Genomic DNA, 17,852 nt, shown 5'->3' on the forward strand with positions numbered 1-17,852 from the left:
CTCCCGCTAGGCTCTGTCTCTAGGCTCCGAGGCCAGTCCCTCTCCAGGATCCTCCGGCATGCTCTCTCCAGCGAAGTTCTTCTGTCTCTAGGCTCTGTGTAGGTTCTGTCTTCTTGATTCTGTTCTAAGTTCTGAGTCCTGAGTTCTGTGTTCTAAGTTCTGAGTTCTGTCTGTTTCTGTCTTGTTACAACTGTATTTATACCAGTTGATTCAATCCTATCAATCTCTATTACAAAGGTTAGGGCGTTTCTTATCTCCATTCCAGGGAGAAAAGATTATGTAGTTTAAGCATGATTGTTCGTAGTTAAAGGGATTAATTACCCGCCTGGCACTTAGTTGAGGGGTTTTATTCCCTCCCTAACTTCAGGGGAAAATCCCTACCTGGGGATTCAACCTTTCTCGGAGAGGTGACCTTGGTTAAAACACAGCGCCAAGAAGGTGAGCAAACATATTAAGAACCGTATGCCATATATGCCAGGTCCCTTGAAACAGCAAGGATGGACCGGCTCCCGGCAACTGACACACACAACACATACATATATACACACAATACATACATATGTACATAGAGTTGTTCTTGTTTTTTTCATGATTAAAAAGGAAGGGGGGAAAGGGAAGGAAAGAAAAATGCCACCATGCCTAGAATTCCCTTTGCCTAACAATTTTTTAACATGAGAATAAATCTAAGATGATAATATATTATGTTTTAATTTATAATATTGTAAAGTAAACACTATCATCAGGACAACTAAGAAAAGCTCTCCTGAAATGAGGGCTCTGAATTGGTAGGATGAAAGAAATATTTATTTTGAAACATAAAACACTACCACCAAAAATAGACATGTCAAGGAAGAGATGGAGAAATATGGTTATATATTCAGAGGTCATTGAAGAATGGCAATTAGTTTACTTCAATAAATCCTTAGCTATTAGATATCTCTTAGGACATCAGGAATATAAGGAAGAAAAACAATTCTAATACACTTGCCTCTCAAAACAGACATTTCTAATTTCAATTGAAAAGCAAACCACAAATACTTTTTTTGTATCCCAAATATAAAGCCATATTAATATTATTTTTTTCCTTTTCTTATGTTTCTATAAAATTCTCTTTTGTTTGCCTGCTTAGTAGAACTATGATAATAGTACATAGTACATAATAGTACATATGCAATAATAAATATTGCAGGTTTTGTTTACTTAATATTATAACACTAGTGGCCCGGTGCACGAAATTCGTGCACGGGGGAGAGTGTGTTCCTCAGCCTGGCCTGCACCCAATCCAATTTGGGACCCCTAAAAAATGTCCTGCCAGTTTACAGGGATCGGGCCCAAACCAGCAGTCGGACACCCCTCTCGTAATCTGGGACTGCTGGCTCTTAACCGCTCACCTGCCTGCCTGCCTGCCTGGCTGATTGCCTCTAACCACTCTCCCTGCTGGCCTGCTCGCCCCCAAATGCCCCCCCTGCTGCCAGCCTGCTTGCCCCCAAATGTCCCCCTGCCAGCCTGATCACCCCAAACTGCCCCCCCCCCCCCCCCCGCTGGCCTGCTCGCCCCTACCTTCTCTCCCCACTGGCTTGCTCATCCCCAACTGTCCCCCTGCTGGCCTGCTCACTCAAAACTGCCCCCCCCCCCCGCTGCCCTGATCACCTCCAACTGACCCCCACTGTTGGCCTGCTTGCTCCCAACTGGCCCCACTGCTGGTCTGCTTACCCCCAATGGCCCCACCCCCCACCAGCCTGATCACCCACAACTGCCCTCCCCTCTTGGCCTCTAACCGCCTCTACCTCGGCCCCGCCACCATGGCTTTGTCCAGAAGAACATCTGGAAGGTCTCCTGGAAGGTCTCCCAGTCTAATTAGCATATTACTCTTTTAATAGTATAGATATATTTGTCTGTAAATATGATTATGATTGCAGATATGAGTAGGACTAGGTAAAATTTTATAGAATGGGCCTTTTATTACAGATGGTTTGCCATGTATGCATTTTTTCTAAAGAAGTAAAAATTACTTTAAAAAATGTTTCAGGAAGACTTTGGGAAATTTACAGTATTGCTTTTCTTCCAAGAAAGTTGTCACTTTTATGCCAGAGTGAGAATTATTTGTATGCTTTGTATGTCAGCATTGGGCCACTGTGACTGGGGGGCACTTAGCTTAACTTGAGAGTAATTATCTTGCTCACTGGCTGGGAGGGAGGATGTGTGGTAGAGGAGATAAATACTGGTTTCTGGATTATTCATAGATTGCTGACTTCCTGGATTGATTGTGCAAGCCCCTCCTTTTATTAATGTCCACCTTCTGTTGACAGACATCTACCCTGGGAGAGAAATGAGATGAAACTCTCTTTCTTGTCATTGTAAAAAGCATTTGAATTCCTAAGGTGTGATAAGGCCACCCACCCATCCACAGTCAAGGTACACATTTTCATGGAGGATGTTCCCACTCTTTAATAAATTAAAACAATTTTTTTCTTTTAATTTAAAGTTTCTTATATAACTATTTTCTTGTTACTTAAAAGCTAGTTTTTGTGGGGTTTTTTTTAAAACTGCTTCCAAAGCTTTTCAAGCTGTATATGTCCTTGGAATGAATTTATAAATAAGAATTGAGCCCGGCTGTTGTGACTCAGTGGTTTAGCATCGACCTATGAACCAGGAAGTCACAGTTTGATTCCAGGTCAGGCCACATGCCCAGGTTTTGGCCTGATCCCCAGTACAAGGTGTATAGGAGGCACCCGATCAATGATTCTCTCTCATCATTGATGTTTCTATCTCTCGCCCTCTCCGTTCCTCTCTGAATCAGTAAGAATATATTTTAAAGAGAGAGAGAGAGAAATAGAGAGAGAGAGAGAAGAGTGTATAAGTTTGTAAATATGAAAACATGTATTTGATGCTCTTAGAAAGTCTTATTTTCTTTCATTAAAACTTGTGCAGTATAGGGAACTCCATAGATTCTCTTAATTTGAAAAGTTAGAGGGAAAGGTACTAATTCAGAGTTCCTTGGGAAAATGTGTCACTTATATATTTTTTATGTTTATTTTTTTTAAATCAAAAACTGAAATATTTTCTATTCAGAAAATATATTTGGATCTAAATATCTTCTATAATTTTAACCCTAAAATATCAATTTAAATATTTTAAAAATGGTTGGGATGTTTTTTGTTTTTTTTAAAATAAGTTAGGTTACTGGAGTTCTACATATTCCTGGATCACCTGGGGTAATTTTCTGATTAGAAAATTAAGAATTATAGTCAGAGGGAAGGACATTAGAATTTTAAAAGAACATATTCAATTTACTTTAGAAGCCAAACCTCTCTTATCATGTGACTTGTTTTGTATGTTTGTTAAACTATATTATCATAAAAACATTGCTGCTATTGGGACATACAGTGACAGTTAATTCAGGTCATTTGAATGTCCACTGTCTGTTTTAATTTGTATGTTCATTTTGACTCTGTCATATGCTCAATCTTCAGTGGAAGTCATGAGAACCTATTATTTTTGCCTGCTCCCTCCTTTACATTGGAAATATTCCTTTTTACCCAGAGGGACCTTAACTTTGATGTAAGGGATTGTTTCCGTTGCCAACTTTTTTCTCCCTTGACAAGTAAGAGAGTTGTGAACTCTTTAGTGATGCCTTCCCCAGGATATTTGCAGATGTGATTGGGAAAAGTCATTTCATCCCCTACCTTTGCATGTCAGGTGCTGGGGTGCCCGGGTGCTGCTTGGCCTGCGCCCCAGCTCTCTCTCCCTCCGATCGCCATGGGGATAATGGGGCCGCAGGCCACCCAGAAACCCCGCCCCCCGGGGGTCCGGGGTTGCCACCTGGCCTGCACCCGGCTCTCTCTCCTTCCAATCACCATGGCGATCACAGGCCACAGGCAGCCGGCACCCCCTCTTAGGGGGTGTCGCCTGGCCTGCTGCCCAGCTTTCTGATGGCAATCACCTGCTGGGGGGTGGGCAAAGGCGGCCTTTGCCCGCCCACCAGCTCTTGCCTGCCACCTGGGTTTCCCATCACCGTTCTTCCATCTTTCCCCTTTTGCCTCCCATCATTGTGAGTATGCAAATTAACCATCATCTTTCTTGGCAGTTAATTTGCATATCACCCTGATTAGCCAATGGGAAGTGTAGCGGAGGTACGGTTAATTACCCTTTTGGTCTTTTATTAGATAGGATAAGCTTACATATTAATATCAGCTCTTCATTACCATGTATTTACCGCATAATATTTAAGATTGAAAATCATGGCAAGACTAAGTCACAGGGATTTTTGATATATGTATTTTGGTGATATTTGCATGAGATTTCTTTCTCAAACTTTTTATACCTTTCTTTAGAAATCTCAGAAAACAGTCTTACTAGGACACACAACTTAGAGTCTGAACTTTAAAAGGTTCTAAAGCATTAAGATCTGACACTAAAACTATTTAAATCGCACTTAGGATAGTAGAAGACCTCAATAATTGGATAGATATGCATGCTTTTAAATTCCTCAGGTAATTCTTTATGTCTGTATCCATTCAGCTTCCCAAAAGGACAGACCAACCATTTCTTTTAAATCCTTGCCAACTTCCTTTAAAATAAATTAAGCCATAATATACTACTACCATCTGTGAGAAACAAAGCAACTTAAAAAACAACCATTTCCTAGTTAATTATTGCCACGATGCTTCATTCAATTGAGGAAGTGCCTGACATTTAAGATTTGCCAAACATGTTTCAATCCATCTTCAAAGATTTACATCTAGGCAATAACTGTCTCCACAATCAGCAATGTAATCTTGATGGAAGCCTAAATTCCAATGCATATTCAAAAATCTTATTCTAGAATCAGAACGCCGGAAATCAGGCCTTTGGCAAAGCGAACTCCTGTCCAGGATAGTGTAATATAAGGCTATGTCATACCTTTTCTACTTCCTCTTCTCTATTTAAACAATCAGATAAAGAATTTTAGGTAATTGGGGGGGGCGTGTCTTCTTGACATAGCACATGGGATTTAGAATATTTGTTAGTATTAAAATGATGTTCTTAAAGGATATGCTTATCTTTTCTGAATCAAGTCAATTCTGGCAATGATGAATATTAACCCCTGCCTTCTTGCATTCAGTGAACATTTCTGCTGAGGGAGGCCAATGCATATCTCATTTTTATTAGGGAAAAAAAAGGTAAAGTGCACATAAATGCAAATGAAACACACATGACACACACACACTTATATAAATTATTTTAAAATATTATATTCTTCCTTTAGTAAATCTATGTGGTCCTAAAATGAGCATTTACTATGATCCTGGAGTTTATCTCCTACCAAGAATTGAGTGCCAGGTCATTATCCAAAATGCGTTTCCCCTGTTTTCAAATTAATCTAATAGGCAGCCCTGCCTACTAGGTGGAGTCTTACAACCCATAACAGGTGACATGTTGGTCCTTCTGGGCGCCCAGCTCCCCTGGCACTGATGTTATCTCCATTGAGAGCTGAGATGTGATTACAGGCAACCACTGAGTGGATTTACACCTCAGGGAGAGCATTTGGCTCCATTGAAAAGCTGCCAGAAGTGCAAGCTGGTGCCCCACAGTAATATCTCTCATTCTGCTTTCCACTCCATCCCTGATCCAACTCTAAAGCACTGACCTTATCTGGCCTCAGATACTTGGCTTGAGAGGAAAATGGGTATTAGTCCTCATGAGAACAGCATGGCCACACTCTTGAACTTCTCTGGACCTCTCAACCTGCTCCTGGCTTATGCAATACTAACTGTAGGTTCTTTTTTAGGCTTGCTTCAGAGTCTACCCCCCCTCTCGAGTACGTGCTCTTTAAATATAGCCTCAGCCCCTGTATATATGATTTGAGTCACCGTTGCTGAACTTAGGCATCGCCTGTGCATAACCCATAGACACAGACAGCAGTGTGGTGATGGCCAGAAGGAAGGTGGGTCGAGGGTGGGGGGGCCCACAGGGTGGGCAAAGGGGGAGGGGATGGGGACATCTGTAATAGTGTAAACAAAATAAATAAAGATCACTCTCTTATATCAAAAAACAAATGTCAGCATCCAAGACAGGACCTTAATAAAACATTGTCTGGACTCCTCTCCTTTCCCTAATGATTATCCTGCATCTCACTGCCATCCTTCATCTCTCTCAGGATTTCAGCCATGGTCAAGGTACCTTGCCTCTTTAATTTACACTACAAGTTTGTTTTCAGCTTTGGGTACAAGAATATACTTACAGAGATTCTTAAAGATGCCAAGTGATCTTTCTAAATGTGAGAGGGTAAAATTATTACTCATACGCCATTCAAAAGAGCAGGGAATCCCCGAACACTCATCTGACCTTCCTTCAGAATTGCAGAGGAAATAAATAAACCTGTATTTTGTCCAATCAGATAATCGAAGATCAATTCAACCATTCAAACTGTCTCCTTACGGCAATTCCACCTTTGTTTGGGAAGTTCACATAAATCCACACTCTCTCAGGATGTGAGGAGGTGGCCTTCAGTGAGTGAGATTGCGGCTGTTTTATGGGACCTTATGTTGCAGAGAAGAGGGGTTCCTTGGCTCCATGTTACAGCCTTGGCATCTTGCTGAGATTTGCCAGGCAGTAGCTGCAGAGATACTCCTGGAAGTGATGACCGTTGAGCTGAGGCTTGACTGGCCTTTCCCCAAAGGATTCTGCAGGAATCTGCTGCTAACAATTCTTGTGTAATTTATGTCCCTTGTAATTTATTGTCTGCGGCCTCTCCATAGAGACAATGTGGCTTGATCTTGGCCCATGGCTTATCCCCACCTTTTGGAAATTATAAGTAACGCTGCTATAAACATCCATATGCAGGTTTTTGTGTGAACTTAAGTTGTCAAATCTTTTGGGTAAATACAAAACGTGATTGAAGAATCCTAAGTTGAGAGTATGTTCAGTGTTGTAAAATGCACCGAACTGTCCTCCAAAGTGGCTGTTTAACTCCTTTTAAAATGAATTACTGCCTGGAAGAATCCTCTCAGGTACTCTCTTACTCTTGCTTCTTCTCCATGTTTTGATCAATGAACAATCATAGAGTACAAGCTATGTGCATGAGTCATGTGATTTTGATGACCTTACGGTTAATAATTTTTCAAAATTAACATTGAAGTTATCAAAAACATAAACTAAAAATAATAGTTTTTCCTAAATCATTGTCAAACTATAGTTTTTTATAATTTATAAACCTAACAAATATAATAATTATTTTCAACAGTCTTTAATTAATGATTGATCAACTGCCTTATTATTTCTATTTACTTCCTTTATTATTATTTAATATATTTGTTATTGATTTAAGAGAGGAAGGGAGTGGGAGAGAGAGAGATTAGAAACAACAATGATGAGAGAGAATCATTGATCAGCCGCCTCCTGCAGGCCCCTACTGAGGATCCAGCCTGCAACTTTGACCGGGAATCGAAATTGTAACCTTCTGGTTCATAAATTGACACTCAACCACTGCGCCACACCAGCTGGGCTCTATTTACTTCTTACACTTCACTCTAAAATAGACAAAACTTTAGAAAATATAAGTTATTTTTTATTAATTTAATAAATTAAATATATATGTATATTTAAAGTTACTTTACACATTTTAATAATTTTATAAATAATAAATGCATACTTAACATATTAATATCTAAGGTGTATATTCAAATGTCCAATAACAATTTAAATGTAGAGTTAGCAACTCTAAAATTCTAAATTCTTTTGAACAGTTCATTACACTAAATAGCATATGTGCACAAGTCAGTTCCAAAATTCACACAAAAAGGTTGTTGGTTGTTTAATTTACTTCATCTTTAAAATATATCTATATACACTAATGCTTCCTGGCATTAAGAGACCCACCAAGGAAACAATTACAGTTATGTCGTTCATCTACTAGAGATGTTTACTTAATACATAAAATTTGATTTAGTTGAGAACCCTCACAACAAAAAGAGCCCTTTTCATAATCTCTGAAAACAAGGACCCTTGTTGTGACCTGCAGAGGGTTCAAAATACCATTGCCTTATTCTTATTCTTACCTCATGTACATCAATCATTCTTCCTTCTAGCAAAGAATTCTGCAGCCACACAGAAATGGTAGCTAAAGGCTTTACTGCTTGGTTGAATATTGCAAGTCTTTGGCTCCCTTAATACATTTGAGTGTTTTCCTGTCTGGCTCTAAAAACACTCTTAGTGCTATTGCACTGGATCCTTTATACACTTATGTCATTCTGTCATAGCCTTTTTTAAATTTATTGCCTGATTTAGGTAAGCAGAATTCTGTATTCTGTATTCATATATTCTCTGTCTGGCAGGCCACAAGTTTTATAGACATTACATGTCATCAGGTTGGATTCTGCACATCTCTCATGTCTGTGGTCATAACACAAAATTCATGTTGATGACAGCGGCACATAAAAATGAATGAGATCCACACTTGAACTCATTAAGGATGCCCAGCGCCATCATGAAGAGTGGGTCTTCCTTGTTTGTATGCTATTTGGTTCTCCTTCCTTGTACTTTGCTTCCTAGGGAATCCTAAGAAATTCCTCTTTCTTATCTTGAATTATCCTAGTCCAAATTTCATACTTTTCTCTTTATTATTGATGTAGTGAATCTATTATTTTCATCTCTCTTTACTACAGATGTTCTCTAATATTTCTGATAATAAGAAAAAGTTTAAGAGAAAATAAATTATTTTAGTTGTCTATTATTAGAATTGGTTATGGTTTGATAACATTTGAAATCAGATTTAATAGCTTAATCAACATACTTCAATAACCAAATTTTAGTTTTTACTTTTCTTTATTTAAAACAGCATAATCTTTGAAAGTAAATTTTGTAATATTATTCTCCAAAAATATACTGGTGTATGCAAAATTTTCCTAAGAAGTATATTGCAATATTCTTTTGAAAAATATCTTTATTGACTAGCCGGTTTGGCTCAGTGGATAGAGCATCGGCTTACGGACTGAAGGGTCCCAGGTTCAATTCTGGTCAAGGGCATGTACCTTTGTTGCGGGTGCATCCCTAGTAGCGGGTGTGCAAGAGGCAGCTGATTGGCGTTTCTCTCTCATCAATGTTTCTAACTCTCTATCCCTCTCCCTTCCTCTCTGTAAAAGATCAATAAAATATATTTTAAAAAAGAAAAATATCTTTATTGTTGAAAGCATTACAAATGTCCCCTTTTTTTCCACATTGACCCCTTCCACTTTTTCCCACCCTCCACCCCAGGCCTTCACCACACTATTGTTTGTCCATGGGTTATGCATATGTGCATAGATCCAGAGGCATAGAGGCATGGTGGGGAGAGATTAAGCAATATTATTTTAATATGAAAAAAAGAGCATAGATCTCAAACCAGACTGACTGGTTTTGAACTAGATTTTATTCATTTTCTTACTCTGTGTCCTTGGGCAAGTCTTAGACTTAAGTCTTAAGGATTCTGAGCTTCAGTTTCCTCATCAAAATAGTTTCCTCAACTATTTCTATTATTTAACAGAAATAATTAAAGAACCATCAACCTTATAGAGTTATCTTAGGGATTAATTGAGTTAATGTCTGGACAGAAAATAGTAAGCACTCAACAAATGTTAGTAGAAACTTTTTAAAATTTATTTCCACAAATCTGGAAAAAAACAGTTTTAGCATTTGGGAAGATGTTAATGACAAAGTATACTTTATTAATATTTTTGCTTCTAATAAATGCATGGGTTTTTATGTTTGGATAGATATAATAGAATGTTGGAGAATGGCAGGTATCCTGGAAAGGCTATAGAGACTGCGTCTTGGGAAAGTGTCAGAAAAGGGGATACAAAATGATCATTGGCCTGATGAAGAAGATTTAATGTGCTATCCTAAGCAATTTGGCATTTTAAACTCTAAGAAGAGAAATCCACTGAAAAACTTTAAGAAAAAAAATAATAATATAATTAAACTTACTTTTTGGAAATATTAGGCTATTGACAATGAAGGTCCTACAACATGAAATAATATTTATTATAGCGACAAGACCAGCAGAAATCATTTACAGTGATATCCTAAATGTTAAAATTAAAGAGTATTAAATTAAATCCTGCTAAGAAAGTCTCTCCTCAGTAATAATTTAAAAAAAAACAAAAACATTTTTAATGCTTTCAGAGAGGAAGGGAGAGGGAGAGATAGAAACATCAATGATGAGATAGATTCATTGATCGGCTGCCTCCTACATCCGCCCCCCCCCCTCCCCAAGGGATCGAGCCCACAATCCCAGAATCGACTGTGCCCTCCTAGTTCATAGGTCAACGCTCAACCACTGAGCTATGCTGGCTGGGCTCTCCTCAGTAACAATTAACTATAGTCACCAAGATGTCCTCCCAGTCAGTAAAACGTCCAAATTCCCTTTGAAAATCTGCAGAATTAGGGCAGCAAATCTCTAAAGGGAGTCTCAACACTAATCGATAGAGATCGAACTCAAGCTTTTCTCTAAAATATTAAATTGAAATTGTTATGAGACTAGGAAAGATATGCTTATTCACATTGAATTTTTAAAGTAGATGGAATTGGTTTCCAGAGGCACTCCTGCCCGTCACCTATTCCAAGAAGCACTTTATTTCATTTTCTTTGCACACACAGACATGAAGCAGACATCCAAATATTGAACAAAAGCAATCTTCACTGAATGATTTTTTAAATGACCTGTGAAAACAGTTATTTTTTCCATCCTAGCTCAGGTTACGCAATATTGCAAGACTCAGCCACACATCTGATCTCTCAAGGCTACAAGGATACCTTCTATCCCACACTGAACATTATTCTTGAGGTGAATGTTTGACTTTGAACTGTTGGAAGCAAATTTGTACACGGCTTCCATGGCTCAACTACTGAAGAGACAAACACTCATTCTTCAGCCAAAATGTTTTCTCAACTCATTTTAGGGGAAATCTGACTCAGTGCAGAAGCTGCGAATTATCTAACTTTTACCTGGCAAGAAGCAATCACTTCCCAAACGCCAGGAAATTCCAAGGTCAGGTAAAAATAGACACCAATAGTCACAAAATTTTCTCCTTGTTAAATGTGACTGTAGCTTCACTAAATTACTCAGGTCGCAATGCAATAAAACCTGTAAAATTAATAACTTCATTTATTGATCACGCATAAAAAGTCCTACATTTTTCAAACCATTCAGTCTAAACCTAAGAAGAAGAAAAAAATGGCACTAACTTATCATTATTTCTTCCTTTAGTTTCAAAGCTCATGGCATGTCATTATATCTCTTCAAATATTTCTCATTTTAGAGAAACTGGGGCTTAAAATAGTTAATTTTGTTTTTATAAGTAAATAAAATTAGTAAAATAAAGGCCTTCTAATTGCCATGAAATCAAAATTAAGAAAATTACTCTGTGATTTGTCACTGTACTTGACTTTTATAGCCATATCATGTGATAAGTAACTGATTTATTTATCACACAAATGTTTATTAAATACCTAGCCATGTGATAGATGGAGAGAGCCATGTAGAGCTATATTAAACTGTTGCTATTTTCAAGGAGGTTGCTAATCCATAGGTCATTAGTAAGAAAGAGGTTAGTGTTGGGCATACATGCGCATGTACTGCAGCCCACTAAAAACTACTGTCAGGAAATGAGCTAGGTCAATTAACCTTATTTTTCAAAGTTTCTAATTCACACATTGTTTCAGAATAATTAGCCCTCCCAAAGTTACTGCTCCTTAAACACATTTTCACATACTAATCTCTTTTTCCCCCTGTAAAAATTCTGAAGTACACAAGGTTTTAAAAAATCTAAATAGATTCACATCTAAAAGGTGCTATAATATAATCACCAAACATATAAAAGCAGCCGTTACCACCAAACATGCATTTTTCTTTTAGAAGATATTTGATGTTTATACTCCATGCAAAATTCAGAGATGAATTAACCTAGTTTTTTTCTTTATCAATAAACCATTATGTTTCCCAAAAGAGTTTTGTGGACCACTTACTATTTGGTGCTTTTGGCAGAGAGAGGACTTTTTAGCACGATTTTATAAGTTCACCACTATGAAATTGCTCTTTTAAAATTATGTTTTCTCTTGTAGCCACTGTGTGCCCTGGGACAAGCTTCACTCAGCATCTTTGAACAATATTTTCCACTTCCATACAGCTTGACACATAGGATTCTTAACTGGATTTTCTTTGCAAAGGCAACTTACTTTCAACTTTACGTCATTTCCCTTATGTGCCTCATTTGTAAGGCACTTCCTTTGATGACATAACCAATACATTTGATTTCATTTCTTAAATGCCACCTACAGCTTACCTGCGCAGTGTAAAAACAAGACATGAATTAAAGAAGTGGTAAATATCTTTAAGTCTTAAGTGCAGTATCACTGGTTTCAGCGTTCAATGCGACAATTTCAGATCTCCATTTGCTATCTGACAGCTGTCCCTTACATTTGTATTACAGCAAGAATATGCAAGGCAATCAGAAAACGGGATGGTTGACTGAACCTGATTCTGAAAATAGGTTTTGAAATGTAACCTTGACAATGATAGGGGAAGTCTATTCAGAATGATATCACATAATGAATGTACTCACTCTGGGGATGACCAGAATATCCCACTGGCATCAGACACCAAAGCACACTGCTTCCCTCCAGCTCCAGCGACAGAGGCAGCTACCAGTATGTCTTTGTTCTTTCCCAAGTACCATCTTCCTTCTATCCTTTCTACCCTATTCTTGCTCAATGTGGGGGGTCAGCATCACCAATTTTGCCAACACTAATCTCCTGATTAGTGTTTTTGAACACAGCAGCTACGAAGTTAGCATGTATACCTCCTTTGGACATTTTATTATGTAAGAAATGACGTAAGACCCATGTTTCTTCTCCACAGATGTAAAATGAGAGGTATCAGTAGATTTAGCTAAACTTTCCTCTTTTATATTTTTGCTTTTAAAAATTTATCTTTATTATTGAAAGTATTACGATGTCCCCCTTTTACTCCATTGACTCCCTCTACCCCACTGTCCCCCCTCCCCAGGCCTTCACCATTATCTGTATCTGTGGGTTATGTATATATGCATATAAGTTCTTTGTTTCATCTCTTCCTGCCCCTCTCCCCCATTCCCTCTGAGATGTATGAGTCTGTTATATGTTTCAGTGTCACTGGATCTATTTTGCCATCAGTTTATTTTTTTTCATTAGATTCCCCCATATAAGTGAGATTTTGTGATATTTGTCTTTCTCTGACTGGCTTATTCTGCTTAGCATAATACTCTCCAGGTCAGTGGCACAAATTCACCTCTAAAACAAAAGGCATTTATTGGAAATGGTGTTTACCTTTTTCTACTCAACCGGCATCTGAGAAATGGAGGGAGGCTGAGGTTTTTATAGTATAGTAATTCCCAATTTTGCTCACAGTCTGTTGCAATTTTATGTGATTCCACCTTGTCATAACAAGAAGAAAGTTAATAAACATGTAATTTGTGCTGGGGACTCTTCCTGTGAAAACTTCAAACTTCCTTAGAAAAACAAAACTTCTTCCTTAAGCCCAACCTTGTGATTAGCATGAACAGCATGAAATCAATATAACTTTGGAAAACTCTAACATTATTTTTAATATTTTAAACATCTTTATTGTTGAAAGTATTACAAATATCCCCTTTTTTTCCCTCTATTGACCCCTTCTAGCCTGCAGCCATCCCCTGCCCCAGGCCTTCACTACCTTATTGTCTGTGTCTATGGATTATGCATTATGCATACAAGGTCTTTGGTTAATCACTTTCCACCCACCCATCTACCCCATCCTTCCCTTTGAGATTCTACAGATCCAGAGACATAGAAGCATGAAATAGATAGTGTAATATTTTTAATATTTTTAAAAAGTGTTAATATTGGTATTCTAAATAGAATATAGCGTTCTTGACATTGTGTGAGTACATTGACACCTCTAATTGATAGCTTGACAATGAAATAACAATTAGTGATTGCCAGCATTGTTGATTATAAGGAAACATTACCTCACATATTTTTATACAGCTTCATCTCTCCTACAAGAGATATAGCCCCTCTCCCTCCAAAATGGACAAGCATAAAGAAATGATATAATTCCTTCATGCTTGTTTGTTATAAGATTAGCAAATTACCACCTATGCTTTGGTCTATCAATATACCTGAGGGGCCAAGGACAAAGTAATAAAGAGAAGAAACTGGTCTGATAGAAGGTGATGCTAATGACAGCTGTGATAAAGGAAGAAAGGAGATAACTGGAAAAGAAGAAAGCTATCCCTGCCTCTGTTACTGGAGTTAGAGGAAAACAGTTGTGCTCCATTGTCTAAGCGCAGTGGACTATTCTGGTCATCCCAGAGTGTGTATATTTCTCATGTGATATCATACTGAGTTATATATTGTTAATTGAATACCGCTGAAGTATAGAAGTCTATGGATATATATTTTTAAAGATTTAAGAAAGAAATCAATTCATAGACCCAAATTTGCTGCCATGAATGAGCTGAAAACTTTGCTGGAACCCAAAATGAATGGCCCCAAAATGATTTTATTGTGTGTGTTTTCCAGATCAGGCTGACCTTGACTGGCCCAGTTTGTTTTTTCCTGGCCATCTCTTCAAATACTATGAGCTGTCTTCTATTGGGCCAATTAAAAAAAAATGCTTTCTTCCTCATCACCCACACATTTTATTTTTCTTTTATTCGCAAGTAATGCCATGAAGTTTTAGACTGTCAGTTATAAAATGAAGAGGACTCTGACATTATAAACTGACTACCTCTAAGTCTTTTAAAAATAACCACTAGTGCAAGACATTAAATCAGCCAGGTTTAGATTGGGCACACAGGCATAATCCAAGGTAATCTATCTGTGACTCATAACCTTAATTACATTTGCAAATATCTTTGCCATCAAAAGTATCATATTCAGCCCTAGCCAGTTTGGCTCAGTGTATAGAGCATCGGCCTGTGGACTCAAAGTTCCCAGGTTTGATTCTGGTCAAGGGCACATATTCAGTAGGGGGCATGCAGGAGGCAGCCAATCAATGATTCCCTCTCACCATTGATGTTTCTATCTCTCCCTCTCCCTTCCTCTCTGAAATCAAAAAATATATAATTTTTTTTTTTTAAAAAGTAGCTTATTCACAGACTCCAGAGATTAGGGAGTGGATGTCTTCGGAAGGGGGGGATCATTCAGCCTCCCCACAATGATCAATGTCATCATTTTGTCTTCAGTTAAAAGACAAATCTTAATATATTCCTACTAGAGGCCCGATGCATGAAATTCGTGCAAGAGTAGGCCTTCCGTCCCCTGGCTGCTGGCACCGGCTTCCTTCTGGACTCAGGATCCGGGCTTCCCTCGCAGCCCCGGCTTTGTCCGGAAAGTCGTCTGGAAGGATGTCTGGTCTAATTAGCATATTATGCTTTCATTATTATAGATAATATATCACCTGAATTACTCTTTCCACTCTTCATGAAGACATTGTTCATATTGGTCTCTATGCCTAGAGACATCTCTCAACTTCCCCCCTTCTCAGGTAATTCCTATTTTTCCTCTCCTCTTACTGTGTGAGACAGGTTTGTGGCCCTGTGTACCAACTCTTCGTAATCTGTCACAGTTGTGAGTTTACATTGGCCTGTGATTATTTAACTATTTCCCCACTTATGCATTAGCACCATAATGCACGGGGTGTGCTTACTTCCATGTAACCAGTACCTGGTATAGTACCTGCTATAGTACTATATAGGTTAGTATGCAGTGAGACATTCACTCAGTGAATGCTATGTAAGTAGTAACAAGGAAAACTGCTTCATCATGAACCGGCTAAATTGAAATTTATAATTTTTATATAACTGATTTTATTATTAATAAATTGTGATAATAGTATAATATTAAAGATACACGTCAATATCATATTACAGATGTAATAATGTCACATTAATCCTATAAGTGTTAGACTACATCTTGACCAATTGTGGGTATAGAATATTGGAAACTTTTGCTTCTCAGTTTTGCCTTTTAATATTAAAATGGGATTCTTTTTCAGTCTTTTTTTTTTTTTTTCAACTAAGCATCCAAGAAAGTAGGTATCAAATTTTGCAGCATTACAGGTCTGAGTTAAAGATGCCAAACCAGTTTTGTAAACTTCGTGTAACAAGTATCTTCAAGTTATAGAAGCAAAGACAAGAATTAAACCAGGAAGTTGAAGAACAGATATTTTAGACAAAACACTCAGTGTTGCATGTGCACCCCATCTGCCTGCCCACCCCTGCCCCACGGGAGATGAAAGGGCAGACGGTCCACCGGAAGAACTTCAATGGGATCACTCAGAGAACTGGGTGTGTGTCTTCTGAGATCTGGGAAGCATAGTAGAGCAGGGTATTACAAAGTTTCAGAAAGCTAAAAGGTAAGAAGCTGTTTAAAGTGACAATGACAACCCTGGCCTAGAAACTCAGTTGGTTAGAGCATTGTCCCTATATGCCAAGTTGTGGGTTCAGTCTCCGGTAAGAGCACATGTGGGAATACATAAATAAGCAGAACAACAACAAATCTCTCTCTCTCTCTCTCTCTCTCTCTCTCTCTCTCTCTCTCTCTCCCTCTTCCTCTCTCTCTGAAATTATACATATATATATATATATATATATATATATATATATACTATATATTAAATATATTAAAACTGGGGCTCACAGAGCCAGCTAAGAGTTCAGAAAATAAATAAATAAATAAGTAAGTAAGTAAGTAAGTAAGTAAATAAATAAATAAATAAATAAATAAATAAAATTAATAGGGGCTCCCACTGGGATGTTAACTACAATTTCACATTGAGCCACAGGTCCTTGGACAGGAAGGAGACTTTGCGAAGAGCTGCACATGACTGAGCCCTCAGGAAGACATGGGTAATGGAAGGGCCCTGCTAGATCTGAGGTTTTTACTTGTGTCAAGAAGATTACAGAGGAGAGATTCCCAGTGGCGGAAGAATCTCAAGGTGCCTATGAGAGACTCCATTTTAAAAATGTGTCACAGTGAGCAAAACCACCCCCTGCTAAAATACTGTCTGGTGTGGCTTTTCTCTTCCTGTTCCCAAATTTGGAGGGAGGGGTTGGTAACTGACAGAACAAGAAAAGAAAAACTGGTTGAATGCCCCTTTTCCACTTTCAAAAGTAGCCGTTGACAGGCTGAGATGCAATGGAGGAGGAGGCGGGAAAATTTTTGAATTGAATTTGGAATTTGTCAAATTAATTAAAGAAGTGAAAGTCCTTTGAGGAGTAAAGAGACAGGAAGTCTTAAAAAATCATCCAATAGCAAACAAACTAAACTAACTGCCAACCATTTAGTACAGAGAAGGAAGACCAACATAGAGCCAATTTAAAAGAGGACATGAGAAAAATTGAAATTGTTTTAAAATCGTATCCTATGAATTATTTTCTCTCAATATTCAAGATATATATTCAGAATGCATAGGTTATTTGATCATTAAATGTAAAGTATATTTAATATGAGCATTTTTATCCATTCATTTATTTTTAATATATTTTTATTGATTTCAGAGAGGAAGGGAGAGGGAGAAAAGGATGGAAACACCCATGATGAGAGAGAATCATTGATCGGCTACCTCGTGCATGCCCTTTACTGGGGATTGAGCCTGCAACCTGGGCATCTGCCCTGACTGGGAATCGAACTATGACCTTTTGGTACATGGGTCCATGCTCAACCACTGAACCACACTGGTCAGGCAATATGAGCACTTTCAAAATACTAGAAAAACTTATGAAATGCATGCAAGGTAAAATAAATGCTCAGTCATTGAGTACAAAACAGAATAAAAGGTGCGAATTCTCCTGCTTAATTAGTTTCAGTTCTCA

Source organism: Myotis daubentonii, chromosome 5, assembly GCF_963259705.1.
Source record: "Myotis daubentonii chromosome 5, mMyoDau2.1, whole genome shotgun sequence".
NCBI classification, from domain to species: Eukaryota; Metazoa; Chordata; class Mammalia; order Chiroptera; family Vespertilionidae; genus Myotis; species Myotis daubentonii.